Source organism: Pungitius pungitius, chromosome 12 (genome assembly GCF_949316345.1).
Source record: "Pungitius pungitius chromosome 12, fPunPun2.1, whole genome shotgun sequence".
Classification (NCBI taxonomy): domain Eukaryota; kingdom Metazoa; phylum Chordata; class Actinopteri; order Perciformes; family Gasterosteidae; genus Pungitius; species Pungitius pungitius.
The window spans coordinates 18,908,385-18,928,517 of NC_084911.1; the positions used below are offsets into that span (position 1 = coordinate 18,908,385).

General features: G+C 47.8%; 1 protein-coding gene across 3 annotated transcripts in view; it reads left to right on the forward strand.

The window, feature by feature from the left end:
- The first annotated feature begins 660 nt into the window (after window positions 1-660).
- The window catches only part of LOC119221089 (thyroid hormone receptor alpha), a 46,923-nt gene continuing 27,450 nt past the window's right edge, over window positions 661-20,133 (forward strand). The window contains exons 1-3 of one of the 3 annotated variants that reach the window (XM_062566085.1): window positions 661-961; window positions 1,522-1,621; window positions 17,926-18,975. The gene's annotated coding sequence lies outside the window, so the exon portion shown is untranslated. Of the gene's footprint in view, window positions 962-1,521; window positions 1,622-15,593; window positions 16,191-17,925; window positions 18,976-20,133 lie in introns of those variants that run through there. The other 2 variants (XM_062566087.1, XM_037477524.2) reach the window with 2 other exon arrangements.

Consider the following 20,133-nt stretch of genomic DNA (forward strand, 5'->3'; position numbering starts at 1 on the left):
GTTAAGACATCGTAAAGATTAAAGTAGCCATTTGGATAACAAGTAATAAAATAAAACTTCATCCTCACTAGGTAAAACATGGATGGTTACACAGTAAAAACTACAGACACAGTCCTCCACGTAGATACTTCTCCTGCATCAGGAAGCAAGTTCACTTCCATCTCAGCACCTATTTAACCTTTTCACCTTTGGGGGGCGCTATAGAGCAACCGACCTCTGCCACAACAACCAGACACGACATGAGGAAGTCTCCTGCAGAAAGGATGGGGCATGATAAACCTTTTGTGTTTTAGTTTATGTATGTATCGATTTCTATCAATTAGGTCAACATCAAAATAGTTAACATTAGCATTATTTGTCTTTGCTTCGTCTTTTTAAATGGCATCACTGCTGCATCGATGTGCCAACAATATTTTAAATCTGTAGCATTTGCAAAGCAAATTTGATCCTCTACTTAATTTGTTCAATTAATCTATAACAATGCTTATATTTGAAAGCGGCGGAACTCTCCAGGCTCACTGGATTAGTGGTACCGCAGTACCCAAAGCAAGCCGGTAGAGGGCGTCGCGGAGCCCGGTGACGAATGAACCTCTCCCTCCCTCTCTCTCTCTCTCTCTCTCTCTCTCTCCTGACCCGCATTCACCCGAACTGTACAGGCAAGGGGGGGGAGGAGGAGGAGGAGGAGGAGGAGGAGACCGAGCACAGAAAGCTAATAGCCGCAGCAGAGTTCCCCCCTCGGTGCAGACCGTGGCCATGGAGTCCCTCGCAGACACGGCGCTCCCGTCTCCTCGCGCCTGAGGAGCGCTCGCTGCGCCGCTCGAGACGGTCAACCGGGCGGACTCGCTTGGACGTAATTGTTTCGCGCCCCCTCCTCCTCACGTGTTCAACCGGCTGCTCCTGGTCCACGGGGAATTCATGTTGACTGCGCGGGAGGAGACTTCATGTCACATGTCCAGTATTGGTGAGTGTGTCATGTTATGGCCCAATGCACAGCGGCGGCTTCTTCGCGGGGGAAGGAGGGGGGGGGGGTGGTGTAACGTGAGCGTTGTCCTCATGTCAACCCTCAAGCCTGCCGTGCCGTGCCGTGCCGTGCTGTACTGTACAGCGCTTGAGCCTGTTCGTTATCTGTATGTCGTTATGTTGACACACCTGGCTCCAGTGAGGGCCGCCGCCCCCTAAAAGAGTGCGCGGTCGAAGTCGGTAACTACAGGCCAACAAGAAAAGCCCGTTAAACCGACCGAGTACGGCGGGTCGCAGGGGACACTTCAGCCGGAGGAATCGCGAAGGTGCAGGGACGTGGCTCAGTGCCAACATGTAGGCAGCGCACCGAGGCGCCCTCACTGCTGCAGGCATTCCTCTGCTGTGACGTAGTGTGGGCCACGTTCTGCAAAAACATGTCTGCAGGGGACTTGGGGTGAAGCAAGGACAGCGTGACATGTGGGTCCCAGTGTACGGACATGATATTGTGTGTATGCGGTTTAAAAGTACAGTTAGAATACAAATGTGTTTTTTCATTTTCAGGTTGAGTGCAGCGTCACCGTCTTCTGGTGTGGATCCATCAGAGGAGGTTCTGCCACTGGTTTTGGGTCCAGATCTGCAGCTCTAGATCCCACTGCTTAAGGTAGGTGACAAACATCACCGGGTACATTTAGCGCATGAAAAGGACCCCGCTTATGTATTCTTTTTGAGCAAATATAATATTCCTCAACCTTCATAAAAATATCCAAGAATCCCTCGCGAATGTGATGCTTTCATAGAAGAAAAAAGGTCCACTGATGTGAACAGGAAGTGAACCCCCCCCCACCCTCCCTCATATAACCAGAACCTGGAACTACAGAATAAAAAACTATTGTTTTCCGTAACCTGAGTTCAGACCCACACACCATGTATGTATGTACATACAAAGGCATAATCTCTGCCTGCAGCCAGACGCGACCTCCTTTGACATCCGCTGCTAACACCTTTCAACCCAAGACGAGGGGGGAGGGGCAGAAACAGAAGCAGTCTCTCACTTCCCCCCCCCCCCCCCCCCCCCACCCCCTCAGTCTGAGGGGAATAGGTTACGTAACCAGGGCCGCGGGGTCCCCGAGCTCCCTTGACTCCTCGCGATTCCCAGACGAGTGTGAGCACCTCTTTAACGCGATCTCATCGTCTCGCGCTGACCCTTCAGACTGCAGCCCGAGCCGCAAGGGAAGCTGCGCTTCACTAAAGAAGGAGAACAAATATCACGCCGCCCGTCCTCGACGTCCTCAACGTCCTCGACGGCCCTCATCAACTTCATAGTTGTTGTTGATTTGTTTTCGCAGCAGGTACACTGGGGGCCAACCGGTCTGGCCCGTCTGACGGGGGGGGGGAATAACTGAAAATAACGCTTTTTCAGCGGGGGTGGGGGCGCAAAACCAGTTACAAAACCTCCTCTGATGGATCCACACCAGAAGACGGTGACGCTGCCCTCAACCTGGAAAACCACACACACACAATATCATGTGCTACGCCTCAGCCCGTACACTGAGACCCACATTTCATGTTGTGCTTTTTATTTATGTTTCATCCCAAGTGTTTATGCAGAATGTGGCCCACACTCTTCGCTCTGCTTCAGAATATTCTGTTCTTTTTCTAATCTACAATTAGTGGAAAACACGGCTCCCTTCACAGACAAATTAAACACAAGTAAGACAGGAAATTACTTCTAAACAAGGCCATGAGTTGGGTTTAACGGTAGCATTTCAAGTCCATGACATGTTTGATTTTATACACCGTTACACCAGCAGCCTGAAGCGTTGACACAAAGAGGGATGGATCCATGCTTCCATGTTCTGACCCGAGTATCCCATCTTCTATTGTCTAAATGTGGTGAGAATTGCAGTTTGCTGCTGTTGGCTGACGGGAGCGGCCCCCGCTGTGGTTTTAGCCGCTGTAGCTGTAGTCTTCTTCAAGGTTCCACGTGTTGTGCGTTCAGAGATGCTGTTCTGCATTCCTTGGTTGTAACGAGCGCTTCTTTCTGTCATCTCCAACCAGTCCGACCTCTCACGTCAACAGGGCCTTCCTGTCCACACAACTGCCGCTCACTGTGTGTGTAAACCTTAGATGTGGATGTGCGTGAGAATCCCAGTGGATCAGCGGTTTGTGGTATAAGACCAGTCCGCCTGGCACCAACAAGCAAAGTCACTTAAAGCGAACCCTAGGTCGAGAGGTAGAAACTTCAATTGGCCTCTTAGAAGAACTAAAGTATTAAAGTATTATCACGTAAACATGCCTGAGCCACAAAATAGGAATGACATGGAACCAGTGGCTTCCATGCATTGGAGGGGCCCAATCATTAGTGCGTTAGTGCACTCGTCATCGCGGACACTGCCGATCAGCCGCGTGCTGTGGCGCACTTGGTACAGTCCCCACAAACGGGAGGGGGAGACATGCTGTTTAAGCCCACGCCCCCCCCCCCCCCCCCTCCCCCTCGGTCCATCCAGTAACCCCCCCCCCCCCCAGCCGCAACTTGCTTGTTGTCCGGCCTGACGAGATGTTGCAGAGGACCTCTCCACCCCGTAGTCCGTTTGATGATGAACCCACACGAGGGCGAGGCGTACTCTCCGTCCCGGGGCCCCTCCCTTCGATCTTTTGTGGCGGCGCGTTCCCTTTAAGTCGAACCTCTCCAGGGGGCTCGTGTTGTTTCAGCGGATAAAAGGCAAGATGAAAAAAAACAAAAAAACACCCGCCTCGGAGGGATGAGAGACTTTATGACAAGCTCTCACACCTCCAGGGGGGATTCTCTCTCCCTCACACATCCACAAATGTTCTCAGAGTGCACACAGAACATTGCTGTAGTACAACCCACCCACACACATGAACTCCGTGTCCTACAGAGAGTGCAGCCAGTGACGGGAGGGTCTACGACAGGAAGTGGTCGGGATATTACATTGAAAGGACGTACTCTTCCCCTTTTTTCTCCTCTCTCCCGCTGTCGTCAGAGCCTGTAAAACCTTGTTTATGGTCACATCATCCTGTGTATAAGGGTTTGGGTCATGCACGTTTTTGTTGTAGCATTATCAAAAAAAACAACCAACCAAACCAGTGTTCACCTCGGCCTCACCGGGTCAAAGCCGGTTGGCTGCGAAGTTTATTGTCAAGTTGTGATATTCTCCTCCATTTTAAGAGCCATGTGACTGAGTCACATGTTCTTACTAAAGCAATAAGGTACAAGAGGCTTTATCGTCCAATAATGTAACAGTTCGAGGATGTCCTATAGGTCCTACAGCTAGCTCAAAGCGTCCACCTTAATTAATAAGCTCGCACGGCCTCCAAACGATCATTTGTGGGGTTTCCGGCGATCGCCACCGAGCGAAAAGCTTTTTAGTTTGAACTAAATCAGCTTATCCTGTTTAAAACAGACACAATATGGGCTGCATATTGTCCATCTTCGAGTGATTTAATATAGAATGATGTAAAGCTGAAAGAGCGGGTGTCTCCTGGTGAGTTTAGTGATAATGAGGGAGGATCAATAAGCAGCTGGCCCAGCTTTAAATAGCTTTCTTTATTGACTGAAAATGTATAGATCGGGTAGGGGATTTATTTTTAAATATTTACCATCTACTTCAATGCCATATCAAGAAAAAAAAAGGAATCCAAGCGGTTTCATGTATTTTTTTTACATTGTTTCAGATCTTTGAGAGCGACATTTCCATTTCAAACGATCACGCTGCCATCGGATGTGTGTGTTGAGTGTTGAAGGGAGACTGGCCTCCATCTTCACTGCACCAGGATGGTTCATCTTAAACTCTCATCGCATGCAACTCGAACAGCTGTTGCCAAGTGGAACATGTATACGGAGACAAAGTGTAGTAGCTGGTTAGTAATGATGAGAAACCAACTTTCACCCGTTACTACTATCAGTCACACAGAGAAAAAGCTGGTCTCGAGGAGTTGTAGCACTTATTGATGCAGATGTTGATGCGACGGACCAGTTGGACCCTCCGAAACCAACGCGGAGGGTCCAACAGATAGTGATACTGCTGCTGGGATATTCAGCATATACGGTACAATCACTTTTAGTAACAACAAGAATAAGAGGATTACAGAAGGATTTAATAAAAACAAAGGCAGATTCGCTCACGCAATTAATAATGCACAGTGTCACATGATGCAGCTAATTGTGTTCATGTCAGTTGTGCGAGTGCATGTCTTTGTATGTTTGTCTGTTCGTGGCTCATCGTCATTTTTTATTTATAAAAAAGAATACAACGAAGTGCAAAAAACTCATTTTTCCATTATACCCGCGAGACGTGTTTCTTGGAAGTAGAAGCAGAGCATGTGTTGCATGAGAGGCGCGAGCGAGACACACCGGGCGGATGCGGTCTGATGCATTTCGGCGGTGGTCGTCGGCGCGGACTCCCCTAACCGAGACGAGGCCCTTCGTCCCGCTTTATTGAATGCATTAATGAGCCTGCAGCGCTCAAAGCAGGGAAAAGATGAAGGGGTGTTCTCCAGCAGACAGGAGAGGCCCGTAGGCTTTCCAGCAGAGAATCTCTTCTAATTAGATACCGAGACAGCCCATTGCCCTTTTCACGTATTTTTGAAGAATGCTGTCGGATGAGTCCAGAGATGCTCCCAAGGGGGCCTCTGCTCTCCAAAGAGGGGATTGGTGTGTTTCATCTGATCATTCTGCGAGAGAGCCATAAAAACAAACGGCATTTCATTTCCGTCCGTCCACCTTCGGACAAAAATCTGTCAACGGCTCTCGGGCAAATTGGAACAAATTAATTACACTCCTACGAGGTTAGCGACGTCTCCCGTAGCGGCACCATCGTACCTGGTGCTCGGCTCTAATTAGCGACGGTGGCCCGCTAATGAGCGAAGCCCAGGCGCCGATTGAGCGACTGTTAGCGCGCTGATCGCCTTGAGCGCAGATGCAAAGATCTCTTGACCTTGGTACGTGAGAATTTCATTAGAAATTCTTTGTCCATCCGCAGCTGTTATGGTGTTTTGATTACATTGTTTTACTGCTATAACAACTCGAACTGTGTTGATTTTTTTTCTTCTATTTTCCATGAACACTTTACCTGCTTTGCTGCTGTAATCCTTTAACTAATGATTATCTCACCCTATCTTGGATAGAAGAAGCTTATCATTTAGCAGGTGAAAACCATCATTTGAATTAATTGCACTTGTCTCAACCATTTTCTGTGGTGTCTCTTATTAGATGAAGTGGTGCTTGAGAAAAGTGTCTCTGTTATTGGTGTGTGAACCAAGAATCTCTTGCTGCTCCTTCCTGTTTCTCTATGTTGGCTGGATTTTATTTTTATATCATCATGATTTATGGCCATGCGTCTTCTGCAACAGGGCCATACTAATCCCATATCATATCCAATTGAAACATGATGTGGTGGTGTGTGTTTTGTTTGTTTACCCGTGGTGTCAATGCTCGAGGCGCTTTCCTTTTTTAGTTCCGGCCTTCGATGTATTATATGACGCCCTCAGCCTGGAAACACCATCCACTGATGCGCTGTAAGCTAAAATGCCTTCTATCAGCCTAAAGGTTGCAGACGACGTATTCATTGCACAGCCATTCAAAATGAGCACTTGTCCCCTAATGGACGCACTAATTAGCTGGACGTCCAGCAATTAGTGCGTCACCAGAGTGGGGGAGGGAGTGTGTTGTCCCCTTTGGCCTTTTATAAAAAAAAGAAGACCCCGATCGATTAGTCACACTGTTATTCTGGAGGCCATGGAGGGATGGTGGCCTTGGAGGCACATTCTTAAGCCTCATCCCAAACCCCACACTTAATTATCAACAAGGGCCTCTGATGGCCTGCTAATGGAGTCCTTCCTGTTCAACCCTGACTGCCCCCCCCCCCCCCCCCCACTGCTCTGTTGTTCTGTCCTTATTTGCATTCTTCCACTACAATGTCCAATGAACGAGAGACTGTAGAAGACAACCGCGTCCCTCTTCTGCACAACTTTTATGAAAAGGACTTTTCATCACGTTTCCTTAAACTGCCGCAGGATCCCGACGGCATTGCATGAAACGGATAATCTGTGAACTAAGCAGGTCCCACCCGGCTCCTTTTAATGCCCCTAGTGGTGTCTGAGAGATTCCACCATCCACAGAGTCTCCCACATAGCTGTCAATCCCAAGCGTCGGGCTACATTCAAATTCTAATCTGAAGCGCTGATGATCTTGAGTTTGTCCTTTTTACTTCTCTAAATACCTTAAAAGGCGTTTAGTGCAGCCGAGGGAACAGTGGCAGCAAACCACGTGCTGATGTTACAACGTAGAGCTCACTGAAGTTCTGCTTTTCAATTTGATATTTTTCATGTTTTTGTTTGATATGTAGTAGTTGAGCTGATTCAGATGCTGAGCTTTGAGCAGCATGAATGGTGATCTCTGGAGGCACCAGTAGGTCGTTCTTCTCTCACAGAGCTCAATGTTCTTCAGAGTAAAATGTTGTTTTTTGTTTTCCAATCCAGAGGGATTTTTGGCTGAGTCACTCACATGATCTCTTTTCATTTCTCCTTCTAGCTTGATAAAAGGAAAGTGATCCAATGGGAGAATTATTAGTGCAAAGTGTGATTTATTTTCAGCCTTGTTCACACAAGATAAAAGCGCCGAGGCTCCCAGGCCCGAGGGCGCCGTCTCAAAGAATCCATCTCCAACAGGCGTTGGATGCCGTAATGAGAATAATACCACAAGATATTTAGTTTGTTTAATCAAAGTTCTAAAGGAAAGGTAACCTTAAAAGAGTTGTGATCTGGTGCCTTATGGAAAACCCACTGCTTTGTTGACGTTGGTTAGTCGTTAGCCGGCTGCTAACCGATAATCTGCATCCAGCATTCTGTGAAACCTCCACACAGTCCACAACCAACACAACAGTTTGTGGTGCATGAGACGCCGTACTGGTGTGAGACATCTGTGCACAGCCGTCCACCATTCGGGACCTTTGCCTCACCGCCCAAAGCAGATATCATCCTTAGTGTATTCTTTCTTTGGTTACACAACTGGGCCAATTCCAGCCCTTTTGTCCACGCCGCCCATCAAGTCATTATGCGCTCCGCTTGGCGTGATTGGGCAGCCGCTTTGGCGGGCCGCGGGCAAACACTCCGGCTCATTTAATGAAGCAACAGTTTCGGTCGATTGCTGTTGTGTCGCGAGCCTCATTTACAAACCCAAAAGGTTTTGGGAGATCTGGCGCGAGGCCCAGATAATACGCGGGAGACGAGCGAAGCCCCTGTTCCCAAACCCGTCCCCCCGTTGTGCTCCACGCTGCGTGATGGCGGGGACTCCGGGCCGACAGCTGACCGGGGCGTGAACTCTTCCTCTGGTCGAGTCAAAGGTGCCAAAGGACCCATTTGAGCCATCGGAGGCCGTTTTGTTTGATGGCGGATGAAGTGGCCGTGACAATGTAGGCATAGAGGTTTGGTCGTGATGTCCCAGGCCCATCCCTGTTTGATTGGAGCCACTTTGTTATGGCTCATTGGCCTGGAATTATTATTATATCTGTGTGTGTGTGTGGGGGGGCGTTGCGTACGCATCCTTCACACGAGTTGAGATTGCTGGGAGCGCGAGGACGAGCTGCCACGAAGGTGGTGCGGTTTGAACAGCTGAAGGGCCCCGTGTGGCCTGCATGGATCTGCATTCAGGGCTTAGAAGTAGTTTTGACGATGGGTGACTGCTCTCTGGCACTTGTTCTTTCTGCAGCGCAACTGGCTGAGAGGAACACAGTCATCGCTTGGCTTCTGTGGCTCCTTACATTTGTCTGCATTTGGCCCACAATCCCCAAATCCTCTCCTCCAGGGCGAGTGCCGTCGTTTAACATGACGAGCTTTAACTTAAAGAGGTTCAGTAAGATGTCACCCAAGATTCAAGAAGCGATGGGGAGAGTAAAGCAAACGGAGAGGCCAGCTTCCTGCTATTGTTCACCCACTAATCAGCTTCTCCACTTGTCTTTATGAAGGTCCACATGTCTCCGCTCTCCCCCGTCTCATCATTTCATCTCCCTTCATCCTTTAAGCTGTCTCCTTAACCACGTCCTCGTTGGCTGTCAGAGCTTTGCTGTGTGTGTGTGTGTGTGTGTGTGTGTTGTTGAGCCTCGTAATGCTTGGAAAGCAGAGAGTGGTACTTTTTTCTTCTTCCTTCCATTTGATAAAGATTGGAAGGGTTCAGTTTTCGTGACTTTTGTACTGTTGCTATGCAACTGCAGGATGGCTGTTTCCCAGTGAATCCATATACATAGCTTTTTACACCTTCACTCACTTCTCCCCTCCGCAGTACCCCTCCCCTCCCTCCCCTCCCCGTAACATGCCCTCCTCCCTCGGTCCTGGTCTTGGCCCAGCTGCTTGTAAGGCTTACAGCATCCAAGGTCACCCACACTGCGCTCTAATTCTGACAAGTGGGCCGCTGTGTGTGTGTGTGTGTGTGTGTGAATTCTGCACAGTATAAATTGAGCGTGCCCCCCCCACCCACACACAAGCTGTGTCCACAGATGTGAATAACGGCTCCAGTATGTGTTCTTTTGACACAAGCACATGTCCTGAATTCCTATTTGCAATGTGTGTGTGTGTGTGTGTGTGTGTGTGTGTGTGTGTGTGTGTGTGTGTCTGTCTGCATAGGTATGAATGCTTGAACACTGGAAAGGCTGCACAATAGTGTCACTATGTGAGACGAATGAACAAGCTTCTAATTTATTCAACAGAAATACGCAAACAAAACGCTACACTAGTATTTAAATGGTGAATAATTGCTTGTTGGAATTCAATCGTAGTATAATAACATATTAACATTCCAGATGGATGATACATTACACACGTGGGGATTGAAATAATTATTGTATACAAATAACCGTTGGCCATATCACCAGCGCGCCCCTGCCCCCCCCGTCAGCCGTTCGGAACTTCTCTGTCCGGACCTTCACTTCACTTCACTGTGGCCCCTGGGGGGTCGAACTCTGCAATGAGCCTGAAATGAGTTTGACACCCCTGCTTTAACCGAGCTCTTACAAATATTGCGTTAGGGTTTATGGTCCGTGTGTATAATGGCACCTCTTTCTGATAACGTCCTCATTCGTCTGCGCTCTTCTTCCGTGTGATAGACCGCGATTTTTCGCCTACTGCAGCTTTTATTCTTTCTTTTTTCTTTCACTGAAGCCTCTGCAGGCGCTCTGGTCCACTGTGACCCGCCGAGCTCAGGTCCTGATCACTTGTGCCCTGTCTGCTTATTTCTCTCAACTTACGTGGAGACGGCGTCTGTTGTTCCATCCTCAATGGAATTTGAGTGAGGAGGGAACAAGCCTGCTGACTCGTTACCGGTGACAATTTAGGGTTGAGATAATTCTTGTGTTTGAGCTCCCGCAAAGGAAAACAAATGTCAATCAATGCTTGGTTTTTCAGTTGCAGCCTTAAACACTGAATTCCTAATAATTGGTACTGGTCTGATACGTTTCTCCATAATTGGCTGTCTTGGTAGCGCCGCCTGTTCTGCAAAACTTGTGGAATGAGTCGATCCAACCGTCACAAAGCAGGGTGGGTTTGTGGAAAGCACGACTCAATTGTAGAGTTAAAAAAAATAGTCCTTCACAAGCCGACAATCTCACACAAACAGGGTGATGACATTCAATGACGCGACACGGGACAAAAGACATGGCTTAAATGCACTGGGATTGTGCAGGTGATTGAATACAGGTGGAAACAATCAGGGACACGGCAGGAAGTGAAAACACAGGGACACAAGAGGCAGGAAACAAACAGTGAAACCAACGTGGGGGGGGGGGGGACAACACAACTGACTTCATTATGAATGTGGATTTCTTTTCCTTCTCCCAATTAAGCCGAGTAGGTTTCCCCGAGCGGACGGCTGGAGACTCCCACTGAACGGCGGTTTGTTTCTCATTTAAAAAAAAAAGAAAAACAAGCGAGACGCGAGTAGGGTGACGAATGCGCTCTCATTAACACTCTTATTCTGTATTGTGTTTTTGCACACGGCTCACGGATCTAGACTCGTAACCAACGCGCTGCTCGGTCTGACAATGCGGTCTGACCCCCCCACTCCCCCCCTCCCCTTCTCAGCAGCCTCACGTCGGTATGCTCCGGCCCAATTTGCACCCTTATTAAATACAAATTCGTAAGTAATCTCTTTAAGTTCACCCGTCTCTCTATTACCTACTACCTGAGTGTGGGGCTGTGACGGCACAGAGGCCATTTCTCCACACTTTTGAGAGCGCAGTGACTCCGTCTCGGTAAGTGCTGCATTTCTAAAAAGCAGATTTCCTGGAGCAAACATCCGAACGGGTCAAGCCCTGTATAATGTTTTTACCACACGGTTTATTGACTCTGCAGGAGCCTAAAGTCCGGTGCAATATTAAAAATCACCTGAGATATTGCTTCTCTTTACGTCTCCCCTTCCAGCAACAGCTCAATATTTCTCAAGTCTCGACAACGAGGTACCATGGGATTGCGCCGACTGAATTTCTTTAGATTTGGATCAAACTTCCACCTGGACTCGAGGTCAAAGGTTATTCACAAACTTCACAAAACGCATTGTTGGCCATAACTCAATAATTCAAATGCAGATTCATATGACAGTTTCAAACAAACGTCCAACAGAGTAAAAGGGTGTCACGGATGTTGAGTACTTTTAGTTTGTCACGGCTGGAATATGTCTGACGTCTTCTGCATCCGTCCCCCATGGTGGTCGAAACCCGCTGAATATTGTGGAAATCTTTTCGGGTCAAGCTCTCTGCACACGGCACACAGAGGCCGCTGCTCGGAAAGATCAAAACAAAGAACCCAGAACAAAAAAAAAGGAATCATATATTACATGAAATCATTTTGTAAACTGTTGCCTTTAGAAGTGAATCTGAGCCAAACCCAGGTGCTGTTATTGACCTTGGACGTAGACGGTTGACTGGTCATTGACGCACAAACATCTTACTCGTCCCACAACACAACGTGCTCTCTCTCTGCGTGAGGGAGCACAGACTTTCTGTCGCCTGCAGTCATTCTGACTGACGTCAAACCTTACTGCAACCGGTCCTTTCGGGTATTCTCATTTTTATTGGTTTCTTGGCCAACGCTGCGTTTCGATCCCCTTTCAGATAAAGAGGGGGGGGGGGAGGGGACACGTTCTGACATGTGGGAAGGCTCCAGTGAGCCCTGAGCGATGTCACACACAGCAGAAGAGAGCCAGGGACGTTGTCTGTCATCACCCGGTGTTGTTAAACGGGCTCGGCCGCTTTCAGGGGGCCGATCTCGGCGTTTCGCCCTCTAGTTCCGCGTGCGGCGGTTGGACAGCTGTGGCTCCACGTCACTCCACCAACGCCACACTCTGACTAACAAGCATGGGATCCTCATTTTACAGCCCAGTTGCTAACCACATTAAAAGATAAGCCACGGATGCAAGTGGAGCATCAAAAGCAGTGAAAATCATTTTCAATTACGTTCAGATAAGTGCGCTCGTCTTTGTCTGATTTCGGCAGCAGATGTGTTTCTCGCCCCCAGTGAAAGCCACGTTTACTCTTTTCAAAGATTCCAGATGGATTTCTTTCATTCACTTTTCCCCCTGACTTCGGCACATCAGAAAAGGTAATCATGAAATCATTTTTTTGCTACTTAAAGGTGACCCCGCCCTGAGCTTCCCATCGGCCGCCGTCACGTTTGAGTGCATATGGACATACATGCGTGTTTTTGATGTATTTATCTGTTTATATTGTAAATTCTTGCTTGTATATATTCATCTTATTTTATTCTTATATTGCACCAAGTCAAATTCCTCTTATGTGTAACATATGTGACAATAAATGGCTTCTGATTCTGATCCCTTCTGTACACAAGGAGATTTTGTGGGCAGATCGGTCCGATCAGAACCCGGAAAGTACAATACTAGCGACTTATTACAGTGTACCCCCCCCCCCCCCCCCCCCCCTTGAAAAAGTGTGCAAAAAATACTCCTCCATAATTTGAGCAGACAACAATGAAGCGATGACACCGATCAAAGCAGCTTCTAATTGGCAGGTTGGCGGATGCGTTAATCCTGGTTCAGCCCAGCGTCATTGATTTATAGTGTTGTTGAGCTGATTAGTGGGACTGTCAATCACTCACTCACCCACAAAGATACGCCCGGCAGACCCACCGTGTCTGCTGCACAGTGTAGGCGGGTCGGTGGGTGTTTTTCTACGCTCAGAATTCCATCCTCGTTCGAAAATAGATACAAGGTGAAACGAAAAAGATCCGAGCGCCGTGTGACCTCCTTACTACCTGCTGCCAGTGTGGCGACAGAGCTCCAGAGACCACACACACACACACACACACACACACACACACACACACACACACACACACACACACACACACACACACACACACACACACACACACACAAACAAATGCATCTGTTGCAGGCCAGTGTGCCAGTCTCTATAATTTTTCTTTCCCGTTTTTCTCTTTCCTGCCTCATCTCTTGGGGTCAAAGGTCTGGCTGAGATACAGGACACAAGGTCGTCAGCCCCCTCACTCGCCATCCAGCCCTCAAAGCACCACTACTGTATCAAAACAATTAGTATGCAGTGAGAATGTTCAGAAGGGAAGAAAATTTAAATCACGTCAAATAAGTCAACGCTATAAATTTGGATTTGATTTGAGACTTTGATCGTAAAATGTGTTTTCCCAGAGCAATTTGGAGTAATTTAATACACAAGAACTTATTTTTGGCGGCTTGTGTAGCAAATGGGGATAGCGAAAATAAAAAATAATGTAGGATGTAGGGCTGCACGGTATGGACAAAAATCCATATCACGGTATGAACGATTTTGACGGTATCTCTGTATGTGACGGTATTGCAATTTTTCCAACTTTTCCATGTACAATCATTAGTGTTAAATTGTTTATGTGTCACAATGTCGTGGTGTTTTACCCTGTTAAAGAGTGGTTGTTGTGGGCTATTGTTGTTATAAGAGAAGTCGGTCGGGTAGCTCCGACCGCTGGGCGCTCCTTGATGACGTGTAAAAATAAATTCTGCCGCCGAAAAGCAACGTCCGTTGTTACGGCGAAACACCGGTATGAGCGTCACGTGAGAAACTCCAACTGTTTGAACCGGTATACCGTGCAGTCCTAATAGGATGTCTTTTTTATTGCTCAATTCCCCGACGCGTGCATTGACTTCTCTTTTTTTGTTGCTTTTGGTGAGGAAGTGTGTGTGTGGTTTCTCTTTTTTACTCTCACGCAGCCAATTTGAAAGAGCAAAAAGGGGCTCTTTTGCATTTTCACAACTATATATACACTCACCGGCCACTTTATTAGGTACCCCATGCTAGTAACGGGTTGGACCCCCTTTTGCCTTCAGAACTGCCTCAATTCTTCGTGGCATAGATTCAACAAGGTGCTGGAAGCATTCCTCAGGGAGTTTGGTCCATATTGACATGATGGCATCACACAGTTGCCGCAGATTTGTCGGCTGCACATCCATGATGCGAATCTCCCGTTCCACCACATCCCAAAGATGCTCTATTGGATTGAGATCTGGTGATTGTGGAGGCCATTTGAGTACAGCAAACTCATTGTCATGTTCAAGAAACCAGTCTGAGATGATTCCAGCTTTATGACATGGCGCTTTATCCTGCTGAAAATAGCCATCAGAAGTTGGGTACATTGTGGTCATAAAGGGATGGACATGGTCAGCAACAATACTCAGGTAGGCTGTGGCGTTGCAACGATGCTCAATTGGTACCAAGGGGCCCAAAGAGTGCCAAGAAAATATTCCCCACACCATGACACCACCACCACCAGCCTGAACCGTTGATACAAGGCAGGATGGATCCATGCTTTCATGTTGTAGACGCCAAATTCTGACCCTACCATCCGAATGTCGCAGCAGAAATCGAGACTCATCAGACCAGGCAACGTTTTTCCAATCTTCTATTGTCCAATTTCGATGAGCTTGTGCAAATTGTAGCCTCAGTTTCCTGTTCTTAGCTGAAAGGAGTGGCACCCGGTGTGGTCTTCTGCTGCTGTAGCCCATCTGCCTCAAAGTTCGACGTACTGTGCGTTCAGAGATGCTCTTATGCCCACCTTGGTTGTAACGGGTGGTTATTTGAGTCACTGTTGCCCTTCTATCAGCTCGAACCAGTCTGGCCATTCTCCTCTGACCTCTGGCATCAACAAGGCATTTCCGCCCACAGAACTGCCGCTCACTGGATGTTTTTTCTTTTTCGGACCATTCTCTGTAAACCCTAGAGATGGTTGTGCGTGAAAATCCCAGTAGATTAGCAGTTTCTGAAATACTCAGACCAGCCCTTCTGGCACCAACAATCATGCCACGTTCAAAGTCACTCAAATCACCTTTCTTCCCCATACTGATGCTCGGTTTGAACTGCAGGAGATTGTCTTGACAATGTCTACATGCCTAAATGCACTGAGTTTCCGCCATGTGATTGGCTGCTTAGAAATTATGTGTTAACGAGCAGTTGGACAGGTGTACCTAATAAAGTGGCCGGTGAGTGTATATATATATATATATATATATATTAAAACACAAAACAACCACTCGCCTATGTGGAGAATGTAGAGAAGCATTATGGGAGCAAAGACAAAGAAAACCAGTCTGGACCACCAGCTGTAATATTTTTTGGAACCGCCCCAGTGCACCTTGGGTAAGTTGAATAGGTGAGTTGTGGTGCCATTGGAAGGTCTTAAGATAAACAGGTTGACTGAGAAATGTGTCCAATCTGTCTGTGTCTCCTTTGCGTGTGCTGTGTTTAGGAAGAACAAACCAGTTTGTCTGTACGAGTAGTCACACAATGAGGCGTGTGTGTGTGTGTACGTGTGTGACGGACCCAACCCAAGAGCAGCTTGCACGGAGGAAGATGTGTAAGTTCTGTACATTTTGTGCATTCAATGTGGGTTACTAACAATAGAATTTCCCACCCTGCCACCGATTTGCATACTGAGTAGTGTAGCTTTTGTTGTAGCAGCAGGAGCTCGGTGTGTTTGCCTCCATCGCCCCTACAGAGCCTTTGTTGTGTGTGCCATTGCCGCACTTTGCTATGCTGCTTCATGGTAGTGAATCACTTTTCTTGCGCAACACTTCCAGGGTGTTTGTTTTCTTCTCTGCCGATTTCACGGGGGAGAATCCCCCCATCAGTATGCACGTGATGACCAAAAGAGACCTCAGCCCGACGGATGTTCACGGCCAACCTTTGGTCATCCTCACAGTGAGTGCCTTGCCAACCCGTATGTGCCTTAACGCTGCATCCCCAATAACAGATAATTGTTGGGCGACTCGACTTGCCTCTAAGTTATTGAAGGCTCCAAAAAGCCTGCTCACTTGTGGTTGACTTTTTATGGCATTCAGCCTCTGAGGCCGACGCGCCTCTGCAGGGATTTCTAAAGAGGTTGGACTGGCTGCATGTGACTCCCTACCAGTGATGGCTCCGTGGCCCGCATGTCCCTTTCCCCTAGCTGCATCCCCCATACTCTCTCAGAAGGAACATGAGGTATCCCTGGTCAGTCGGGACACGTGGTCCACTTCGGGTTGTTCTGTGTCGGCCCAGAGGCTCTGGTGCCTTCGACCCTTCATCCTACACACTCACAGCGAGGCCTTAACATGCTTGAACTTTTCCTGCAGCATGTTCTCGTGCACCACGCTGTCACACTGCGAGGTGTCGGGGCTCTCTCCGTACCTTCTTACTCAAAGTAGAAACTAGACTATGTGTATGTCTATTTAATGTTACAAGGACCTCTATACTGTTCTGACTATTCTCTCTAAGGCGTGACATCATCTCAGCGCCACACAGCCTCTTGGAGACATGGTCAGAGGTGATAATTGGGTCATTTTTACACAAGAGCCATGGAGCCTTGGTTAAGATTGCTTTGTTTTAACCGTGATCTGTCCATAACCTTTACAGAGTGTTCTTCTGTGTCTGAACAAATACATCCAAATACCCACCACAACATAACATCAGTGCGTAAAGATCCGTTATCTGTGCCAGTGGTGGAAATGCAAGTTCCCCATTGTTTCCGACTGTCTTAAGTTCTTCTGTCTTTGGGAGTCCCCCTGACCAGCACCACATTTTTTTTGTTGTTTTTTTTAAATTCTTTTTTCATCAAATTATTTCGATTAGTTTGCTAAAAAAAACTTGGTTTGGATATTCGTGTAGTGCCCCAGGAGAAGAACATGGCTTTGATCCTGTAGAATAAATCCTCATCAGCTCGAAATGTCAGTTTATATAGTTGAAAAATAGTTTAGTGCTCATTTGCAAAATGTTGGCATGCAAAACGAAGGTAAACCTTGCAGCTGCTAAGCATCAGCAGGCTGCTGCTTTATGGCCAAAGCCTCTTGTTGAGCTGTGATTCTTTACTCGTTTATCCAAAACGATGCCTCCCGTCTATTATTGTGTGTAAATAGGTCGGCTCTGAGTGCACTCTTGGTTTGTATCTACTTTTTCACAGCAGCTGTGAGGTGGTTAGTGACAGACTGTATTCTGAGACTAGAAAGGTGGAGTCATGCTCACCCCACACCGCCTGCCTACACACTCATTAGTCCTGGTATTTTTGTGTGAGTGTGTGTGTGTGTGTGTGTGTGTTTGGGATCGGTTTAAGCTGAGCATCCATTGAAGAAATGAACATTGGGACCGGGGATTTACCAAAGGATGTTGAAAAGAAGATTAAAGCCGGACGTGAACCACAACAATCAAGAAACATGGCGCAGCTCTAAACCCATCCACTGATAGATGGGAGGCATTTTTTATAGAGAAAAAAAAATGTCTATTATTCCATTACTTTACTTCCTATCATTGTTGTTCAAATGTTGTTAAGACTGGTGAACTTGTCGGGTCCAAACCAAGCCCAAGAAAAGAGTTGCATCCAAAGAGCCAATAATGACAATATCAGCGTTGAGTGGCGTGGTCAAAAAGTGCTAACCTGCCTCTGCGTCTGTGTCTCCCATAGGAGGAGATCCCTGAAGACACCAACCTGCGCGTGAGAAACCACCAGCATTCTTTGAGAAGAGAGTCAAACCCCTCAACCACAGCCGGCTTTACCTCTGGCCCGTCCTCCTCTCGCCTCTGATCCAATCAGCAAGGACAAGCTCCCCCGCTTTCTACCTCCCAGAAAAATACAGAAATTTATTATTTATTTATTCCTCCTTTTTTTTTTTTTCCTTAGCGCACCATCTCTCCATTTACCTCAGGGACTCTCTCTCCCAGGTCCTACCTCCTCGACCGAAACCGCCGACCCCCGTGGTAGACGGGGCAGAAATCCACCCCTGACCTCTCTCTGCTGTTGCCATGTTAACCGTATTGCCTCTCGAGTTCTCCTCACCGCAGCTGTGACCAGCAACGACCTCGGATCTCTCTTCGCCCGCCGGCCCAGACCTCCTCGCTGCCGCGCTTGTGCTGATCTACATTTGTAGCCTGGGCGGTTATTAAGTGGTTGCTGTGTGAAGAAAGCCGGGTGTGCGCTCACAACAACCTCACAGGAAACGATCTATGCCTCAGCGACACTCACTCAAGGGAACCCAGAGGAACTTTCCAGTAGCCGCATGGTTCTTCGACCCATTCCGGCAAAGTAGCGCCCGGGAGACGACTCTCCATCCGCATCTTTCATTCGCCCCAGAGGCAGGAGAGGAGCATCAGTAGCCAGGAAAGCCTCCCGAGAAGTAGAGAGAGAGAGAAACACTCTTCCCCCCCCCCCCCCCCCCCTCCCGGCAGACAAGTTGATTTCAATCGCTGCCCCGGCCAAGTGGCATTCGGATCCCTGCCGTTTCGAATAAATCTGCCATTTCCCAAGAGGTCTTTTTGGGGCGATCACAGCAGAGGCTCCAAAGTTCCACCTTTCCTTGAGTTCCACCCACGGAGCGGACGTTGTTGGCCTCCACAGCCACAGAAATAAAGGCTCAGGAACCCTCTGTGTGCACTGCGTGGTGTAGTGAAACAGTGAGATCTGTGTTGTGCGGCGGCAGAAAGGAGGGAGACGCAGAGGACAGAGGAGAATGCAGCGGTGAGTTCTAATATTCTTTTAATTAGACATGCTTGTTTCTTAGCATGCTTTCCACACTTGTTCCTTCTGCTCAGTAAGCCTTGGTAAGCAACTTGTAAACAATAGAGCAGTTTTTCTTCTTCCTGCAATTATATACTAATGATTACATGAAAGAAAGCACAAGGCGTATTTTCCATCTGAAACACTAACTGCCATTTAAATAGCATTTCTGCCCTATTAGACAATACAGAGTGGAGCCGGACGGCTTTGTAGTAAAGGTCATTAACCCCATCAGCAAAGAAGCGTCATTCAGGAGAGACACGGCCTGTAATGCAAGTCTCTGGGAAGTAAAGTGGAACTTTGATCATCGGCGTCATGTTCATGACCCAGCACCTGCAAGACTGGCGTACTGTTGTGTGGTGGAGCCCCCTTGTTGATTTTGGGATTTATGAAAAAACACTTCTGACAAGCTGTGACATGTTGGTGAACGTCGCTCTTCACTCGGTCAAAGACTTGTGCTGCAGTGTAGAATCTCATCATCTGTAATTGAGAGTTGGTCTTCCATGGTTGTATACCAAAGAAGCAGCTTCCACCTCGCCTCAGCAAACTCTACGCCTGTGGTAGCATTCAGAGGGGCTTCTATCGGCTCCACCCATGGCGCCTCTCTCCAAACAATGCTTGACCTCGTTTTCAACTGTTTTTTTAGTTTAGAAACTCTTGGCTGAAGCTACGGCTACTGGTAGCGTTGCACTGATTCAGCCTGACATACATTTTTAATTCTAAGAAAGCCGTTGATTAGTTAAATCGGATGCGGTTGCTACACCAACACTAACATGACTGTTATCACTTAAATTTCAACCTCATGACACAACGGAAGTGTTGCAAATTGCGGAACTGCTGATCATGACCACATGGCAACATGGCTGAGTTTACCTAGTAATAGAGACTTTATGAAAGTGTCGAATGGCAACAACAAACGTCTGGCTAGCCAACGTTAGCTAACTAGATCACATGATCTCTATGGGAAGGTGCGGCCCTGCCTGGAGGGGTAGAGCATGGCCTTTGACAGTTTATCCCCCACGTAGACTCTGGCCTGGGCCCAAGTAACCCAGGTTTAATGTGGACACGGTTCATTTGGCCTGTTACATCAGGACCGGGAACGTTCTGCCTTCAGCAGTC